General features: G+C 49.6%; 1 protein-coding gene and 1 long non-coding RNA gene across 2 annotated transcripts in view; one reads left to right on the top strand and one right to left on the bottom strand.

The window, feature by feature from the left end:
* LSP1 (lymphocyte-specific protein 1) overlaps window positions 1-7,214 on the top strand; it is a 49,734-nt gene that overhangs the window by 4,777 nt on the left and 37,743 nt on the right. The gene's annotated exons all lie outside the window — the stretch shown is intronic.
* Window positions 3,121-7,214, bottom strand: part of LOC108444793 — a 7,522-nt gene continuing 3,428 nt past the window's right edge. Inside the window, exon 3 of the long non-coding RNA XR_001859499.1 lies at window positions 3,121-7,188. This is a non-coding gene — a long non-coding RNA (uncharacterized LOC108444793). The remainder of the gene's footprint in view (window positions 7,189-7,214) is intronic.

Here is a 7,214-nt window from a genome sequence, read left to right as displayed (position 1 = left end):
AGGACAGGTTATCTCTACTGTGAGGTCAGACATCTGAGGTTGAGATGTTTAAGAAGGGGAAGGGACGCCCTGACTGTAGAACTTGCCCACTGTGGGTTTGGTACCCAGAAGAGGTGGTTTCCTAATGGACCTGTGTGACATCTGCCAGGCCTTGGCAGCTGTCTCAGGTAACCCAAGGCATCCCCTGCTTGACACCCATGTTTAGGCACCTGAATTGCTTCCTGGTTTCCCAGTATCATCTAGGAAGCACAGTCCACTAGTGAGATTTGAGCCCAGCTCTCCTGAGGCTTGGCCAGGTATCTGGCAGTCCTCGGCCTGTCCACATGTTCCACAGAGGCTCAGCCATGAGTGGGTTAACCAGCCCACTTGGAGCCCATGGATATTTTCCTTGTCAGTGTATCCATCCTAACACACACCAGATGTGAGAGGCAGCCGTTGAAGTGTCTTAATCCCAGGTTTCGGCACTCAGAGTTGTCTTCCTCACGGGCAGGTCTCCAGTGGCTTTCTGGGGGCTCCACTCCTGCAGCCCTCTTTGTCTGCAGAAGAACTTGCAGCAGGGCAGGACAGAGTATCTTCTGTTATTTGCTACTTTAAACAAGTCCCTCCTGGGATGGGCTGCTAGGGCTGGCAGCAGAGCTCCATCTTCAGTCATACGGGGGAGTGTCAAACCCAGGAACTATTTGGGTTCAGCCCGTCTCACATGAGCAGTGGTGGTTCCTAGCAGCCTGGTGCATGTGGTAACTGTCCAAGGAATACATGGGTAAAGAGGAAGATACACGAGCCAACCCAGCTGGAAATGGCAGTCACTGGGCTTCTACTGGCTTTATTGGTGACTTGCATCCAGTGGTCTGAAAACTTGGGGCAATCTGCAGGCAACTGATCTGAGAAGTGCAAGACTTGAGTTAGTTGGAGCTCAGTTTATTTGGATTTCTCTTGCTATTGCACAGACATGTAGGCCCAAATGCTTTTGCCAGTGTATGTCAGCACCATCCCTCTGCCTGCCATAAAGAAAGCTCTGCCAGTTTGCATCAGCTGGAGGTCTTCGGTTCTTTTGCTTACGTGCTCATTTTGAAAACAGATTTTGTTGTTAAGGATTCATTCTGCATTACCAAGGAAGCCTCTCTCCCAGCTCTAGGTATCTGTTGCTTGCTGCAGCTGAGTAGACAGTTTGTGCAGTGCCTTTTATCAAGTCCTTGCCAGATAGTTTGGAAAATATGATCTCTTCTCCTGTGCTTGTGCATGCTTGTGCTTTTCTGCTGCAGAAGCAGTTTCCTTTCCAGTGCAAGCTTGCTTTGGAGCCATTAGCATTGACAAACCCGGAACTATTGACAGACCCCAAACAATCACGGCTGCCAACTATTTGGGAGGGGCAGGGTTCTCCCCCAGTAAAATGGATGACAATAATAATTTCCTCTTAAAATAAGTGCTTCCTTGCAGTTGCCACGTAGCTTCCCATAACAGGAGCTGACAGCCTTGTGCCCAAGCTGAGCTGTCTTGAAGGACAGACTACTGTGATACACAGGCTGCGCACCCCTGCTCTGGTGGGACTTCTTCCTGGGGCTGGCATTTGTCTCTTCTGCTGCTTCTCCATTCCAGTTGCCATCTTCTTGCATACAGCAGTAGCTGCCCTGTGTGCAGAGAGGCTCCTCTGAGCTTTTTTTTGGGCCTCGCTTTGGAGCATTAATGACTGTCTTCCCCCTTGACGAAGCCACGCGTCTTCAAGCTTTTTGGATACATGAAGATACTTTTGTGAGCCCTTTCAGAACAGCTCCTGTCTTTTGCCCAGCTTCGCGAGGCAAGCATGGATGGATATGGGCAAGCTGATATTAGATGCCTTTCCCTGGGACAAGGAGCAACTTGAAGTGAGGGACACAGGAACTGCCACATGGCGCTTGGGAGTTCCTTCTTATCCATTTAGTCTCCCCTGACCCCAGCTGGAGTAACAGCCCAGCAGTGTAAAGCAGAGATTAATGGTTGCTAAAACTGCTTGTGTTGCACAACACGGTGCTGCATCAGAGCCTGGAGCCAGCTGCAGATGAGCTAATAAGTTTATATTGGGCAGAAGCTGTATTTTACTTCTTGAAAGCTGTGTGGTCAGCTGAGCAGCACGGCTCAACGCGGGGCTGCGCTCGTGCAGTGGAACTCACCTGCACGCCCATCCACAAAACGTGCTGCATGGCTTTGGGCGATGCTTAAATACACCACACAGATGCCACCTGGTGAAGGAAGGTGGTGCCTCTGTTACTGGTTGTGCACCTCTTATACCCAACATGGAAGATGTCTGAAGTGTCTTCAGCTGCCCAGTGTCCATCTAATCCACCTAGTCACAGACCACTCTATTTATTTTAAACAGACATTCAAAATTCAAATTCATTCAGCAGCTTTCCAAACCTTGGTGAGCAGAGACTCATGACGAAGCAATATGCTATAAAAAGGCCTTTTTTCAGACTTTTCCTACAGTGTCTGCTGGGGGAAGACAACCCCTTGGCAGCAGCTGCCTATATCTTATCCATCCTGGCTGGAGTCCTTTGTCCTGCTTCTTGGCCTTGCGGTAGACAAGCATCCCTAAGAGATGGAGCCTGTCTCCTCGGGGCCAATAGTTCTCCTCTTGTCCTGTAATGACCCTCCTGTGTGGGTTGGGAGTATCTTATCTGCAGCCATTGTTTTGTCTTCCTGTCTCTTTCCCAATGGCTTTGTTGATTTAACAAAATATATAGATAGCAGTGCACAGTATCAGTAATGATGCTGGCTCGACATGCTGGACCAGCAGCACTCCTCCAGGGCTTGGCTGAGTCACTTGGCCTTGGCCCTGGTCTGGGAAACCCGGATGGTGGCTCACTGCAGCGGCTCACCATGGTTTCTTGCTGTTTGCACAGCCCTTGGTGCAACGGGGGCTCAGATCTCCTTTAACTGTGCTGGGCTGCCCCATTAATGCTTCTCTCCTTCCCTTGTTCTTTAAATCCATCCTTTGTCCTTGTGTGTATCACCCCTGGAGCAAAAGCATCTTCTCTTACAAGGCTTGTAAGCCTCCCCTCTCACTGGCAAGTGAAGCAAACTCTTGGGATTTTAGGTTTATTATTATTAGGTTTATTATTATATTATTATATATTTTAGGTTTATTATTATTATTTATTATCTTGGTTTTTTAGGTTTAAGTTCCCCAGGGAGTGTCCCTTTTCCATTCTGTGTGAGGGTGAGAGGTAGCAGTGGGGCAGAGGAAGAAGGATGCTCCTTCTAGATCCAGCTTCTGATTCCCTCTCATTTCTGCCTCTTTGGATATCATAGGAAGAAAGTCAGCATTGATCCCATGCCAAATATTTCAGACTTAGTATGACACAGTGTTTGTTGGCTGTTTAGACCCACAATTACACATGTTTTTCATGGTGCTCCTCTGAGCGCGTGGGCCTGGCAACACCTCTGAGCCAAGACAGCTCCCGCCTACAGCCCCCCTTCCCTGAACACCCCTGGGGTCATGTATTGGCTTGGGAATATCCTCTCCTGACTCATGGCCAGGACAGAGGAAGGCTTGCCAGGGAGCATCACTGGACTGGACTCCTTGCCCTGCACCCTGAGCTAATTGCAGAGGTGAGGCGCCCTGCCCTCCTGGCAGCACACTTTGGTGCTTGTGAAGAGCTGTTCTGGTGGGAAGGAGACAATGTGCTGCTTTTGGCTGCTAGTCCTGCTGTTTCCTTGGGATTATCTCTTGACTGCCTGTCTTGGTCTCTGTATTTGGCTGCCCAAAAGTGAGTGCTGGCAGAGTAAGCTGGACTGAGTTAAGTGGGAATTTGGGGTGGAGGTGAGGTGGCCAAACCCTACCCCTCAGGCCAGTGTGTAAACCACACCATCTATGCAGCTGATGTACCAATGGTGTGCCCTTTTCCCTGAAGTGGGCCTCTCGGGGGGCTGGGCAAATGCTGAGGCCTGCCAGGCTGGTTTCAAAGTGGTGGATACATGGGCCTGGTGAAGAGAGGCTGGTGGGATGTTGGGATAGGGAGAGAGGTTTGGGATGGCAGAGGGAAAGATGCAAACCAGAGATGCTCCCCCATCTACTCATTGTCCTAGGAGGCTGCTGGTGGAGGCACAGGGTCTCCAGCTGAGATAGGGCTTTTAGTCCTTGCTGAAGATGTGAGGCTGTCCCTGTGATGAGAACATCTTCTCGGGGTGGGATCCACCACTGACATGCGGGCATGGACCTCTGGAAACCATGCTGGCAGATGGTGGCACTTGTAAAGGACTGGCCCTCGCAGTGACAGTGCTTTGGGGCTTATGCTGGTGCTGGTTTACATCCCAACAGTATTGGAGAGAAATGCTGGAGCTGTATTTCCTCACTAGCAGGACTAGAGTATTTTTGTTCTTTTTTTTTTCCCTCTTGACCATGTGTGAGCCTTCAACTGATTTTGCAACTAGTCCTACATAGCAGAATGATTGTGTAATTAACGGGAACTGGTGCAGCCCTATCTCTCTGGGACTCCAGCCCTCCTTCCCACAGTGATGGAGGCAGACCCACTCTCTCTCCCAGCATCTCACCTCCTCTACTTTCCCTGCTGCTGGGAAGAGCTTTGGGAAACTCCAGTGCCACTCAGGGTTGGCTGGTGCCCCAGGTCCTGTAGTGGGGTGGTGTTTTGCTGCAGAGATTTATGGTGGTTCTTCTATCTTAAACTGTGCCAAAAAATAACAGATGAATTAATTCTTTGTTTTTCTTCCTGTGTCCACTGTACTCCTACCCACTTCCTGGTGGGAGCAGAGGGTTTGTTTCTGTGAAAGGATCCGAGCAGCTGTGGGACTGATGCTGACCTTACTGTTCCTAGATACAGGGTATGATTCACACTGATGCACGTGGCAGTGAGAGGCAGGAGAGGAGAGGGGACCCAAGGCGCCTCTGCACTCTAAAACTATGGTGTGGGATTTCTCCTGCACTGCTCTTTCTCTGTGGGCACATCTTTTGTGGTTTTGAATAGTGGGTTTAAACGCTCCCTGCCCCACAGAGATGGGGATAGGGACTCTGTCCATGTGTCACTTAGTGCACAGTTCCCTCCCTTCTTGCAAGCTGGGGGTCCTGCTATGCTCTCCTCTCCTGTGGTCCTGCCAGACCCTGCTGATGTTGGAGGAAGAATGAGTTTTCTCGTCATATTTAATATCTTTCTCAAAATTGAAAGCCAGGGAGAAAGGCAGGAAGCCTTCCCCAGAGGTCGAGTGACCCAGCCACCTTGAAAGATTTTTCCAGGCAGAGTTCAGTACCAGAAATTTCTCTCCCTGGGAGCAACACAGAGCTCAGCCTGCTGCCTATCGCAGTTAAGGGACACCCTTCCTCACTGCTTCACTTCTGGTGTTTCCAAATTATCTTAGCACCTCAGACCAGTAACAGCTAATGTCATGACCTCTCTCCGGTCCTGCATTTCATCATCCAAGCACGGTTTCTGTCAGCCCTGTTCATGGAAAGCCCCATCTCTGAGAGGCAATCAGTCCTGGAACTGAGGTGGAAGTCTGCCAAGTGCTTTCAAGATGAGGAGCTCATGCTGGCATCCTCCGGGAGTCAAACCCAGTGTGAAGCCAAGGCTCTCTTGCTGGGGGAATTAACAGCTTTTCCCTCTGCCCATTTACACAGAGAATCTCACCTCTGATAGGTAGCAGCGTCCCTTTGCCTCCAGTAGGCTCCTGCCTTCTCCTGGTGACAGTGGCTGCATTCTTCCTTGCCCCTCCTCAGCTCCCTGCGGATTATCTGGAATCTCTGCCTGAACGAAGACTGCTTGCAGTGATTTCACCCAACCCCAAGTTGCTGCTGGCCCATGGCTGTGAGCTACATCTCTGCCTGCCAGGGCTCCTTCAAGTTGCATCCTTGCCTGGCTCGGACCATGGGAGTCAGTGGCAGGTTTGGGCCGATTCTCTCCAAAAAGAAAACCCTGTAGGTGCTCACTTCATTTCAACTCTGGCCAACTGTGGTGAGGTCAATAGGAATGTTCACATGCTTAAACCTAATTACTCCTGCAAGCACTTGCAGGGCTGGGACAAGCTCTTTTTTAGCAACAGAGATCTTTTGTGGTGGATCTGTTGCATCTTCTCACTGAATTTAGAAAGAAAAATATGCAGCGTGATATCATCTAAGCAGCCCACAGAGTGAGGGTGGCATCAATGTCTGTGCTTTGTGGTTTTGTTGTTCATAATCACTTAGGTGATGCTTAGTAAATACCTGCAGGGAAAAAAACCAAGCTGTTTTGAAATGAAGAGACAGTGGAAAGGAGGGCAGGCACTTCCTTTTTTTTTTAATTGAGATTTCTTGGTGTATTTCACGGGCAACTTCCCCATTTCAGCTTACCAGGCATCAAGAAACATTTCTGCAGAAGTGATTGAAAGGAAATGTGTAAATGAGATGAGAGGGACTGAAAGCAGAAGGAAGGTGAGGGTCTCAGCAGAATGGTTCCATCCTAACTGCTCCCATTTCGGAGAGAGCCAGAGGAATATTCCCACTTACCTTGGGGAACACGGGCAGGCTGTGCCATGAGCACCATAATGTGCAAGTATATGGCAGGGCTGGAACTTGCTAGGTACAAGTCCAGGCACCTGTTGGTTTGGCATGGTGAAGGATCTCTTTTCACCCCAAAAGCACGTGGACAAGGAGATGCAGGTTAGGGAAAAAGACTCTTTTGTTTTTTCTTCTCAAGACTATTCCCATGAGGAGGTAGCACAAAGAACAACCATCTGAATATGTGGCAGATGGGCATTTTGTTTTAGCAGGTGGCAATCTTAGTCCTTCATCAAACACTCACACACTTCTTTAATCCCCTGAAATATCAGTGTTTCATGGAGGCAAGCCGTATTTAGCCAGATTTTTTTCCTCTTGCCCAATTTGATGGCTAAGAAAACTGAGACATGGGCAAGTTGGTGACTTGGGCAGGTGAGGGGGAATGTTTGAGAGCAGAAGCAGGGTGTAGGTTGCTTGCCTGCCTGAGGCTGCAGCTCTTCCCCCAAAATCCAGCTGCTATCTCCATCCCAGGAGAACATTATTCTCTGGTGTGGCATTTCCCAGTGCAAAGCCCCTTTCATGTTAATCTGACTCTTGGCTCACCTTCGGACGTGTGGGGACTGTTTGGAGGCGAGACCTTCATGCAAGACTTCTGCTGTGAATGGAGCGGGAGTGATTAACAGCCCATCGAGTGCAAGTTGCCAACCTGGATTTCTGCTCCCTGCTTGCTTTGTGTATAATCAGAAAAACAGTG

Source organism: Corvus brachyrhynchos, unplaced genomic scaffold (genome assembly GCF_000691975.1).
Source record: "Corvus brachyrhynchos isolate BGI_N302 unplaced genomic scaffold, ASM69197v1 scaffold62, whole genome shotgun sequence".
NCBI classification, from domain to species: Eukaryota; Metazoa; Chordata; class Aves; order Passeriformes; family Corvidae; genus Corvus; species Corvus brachyrhynchos.
Note: the sequence above shows the minus strand (reverse complement) of the source record. Positions and strands in the feature narration are given on the sequence as shown.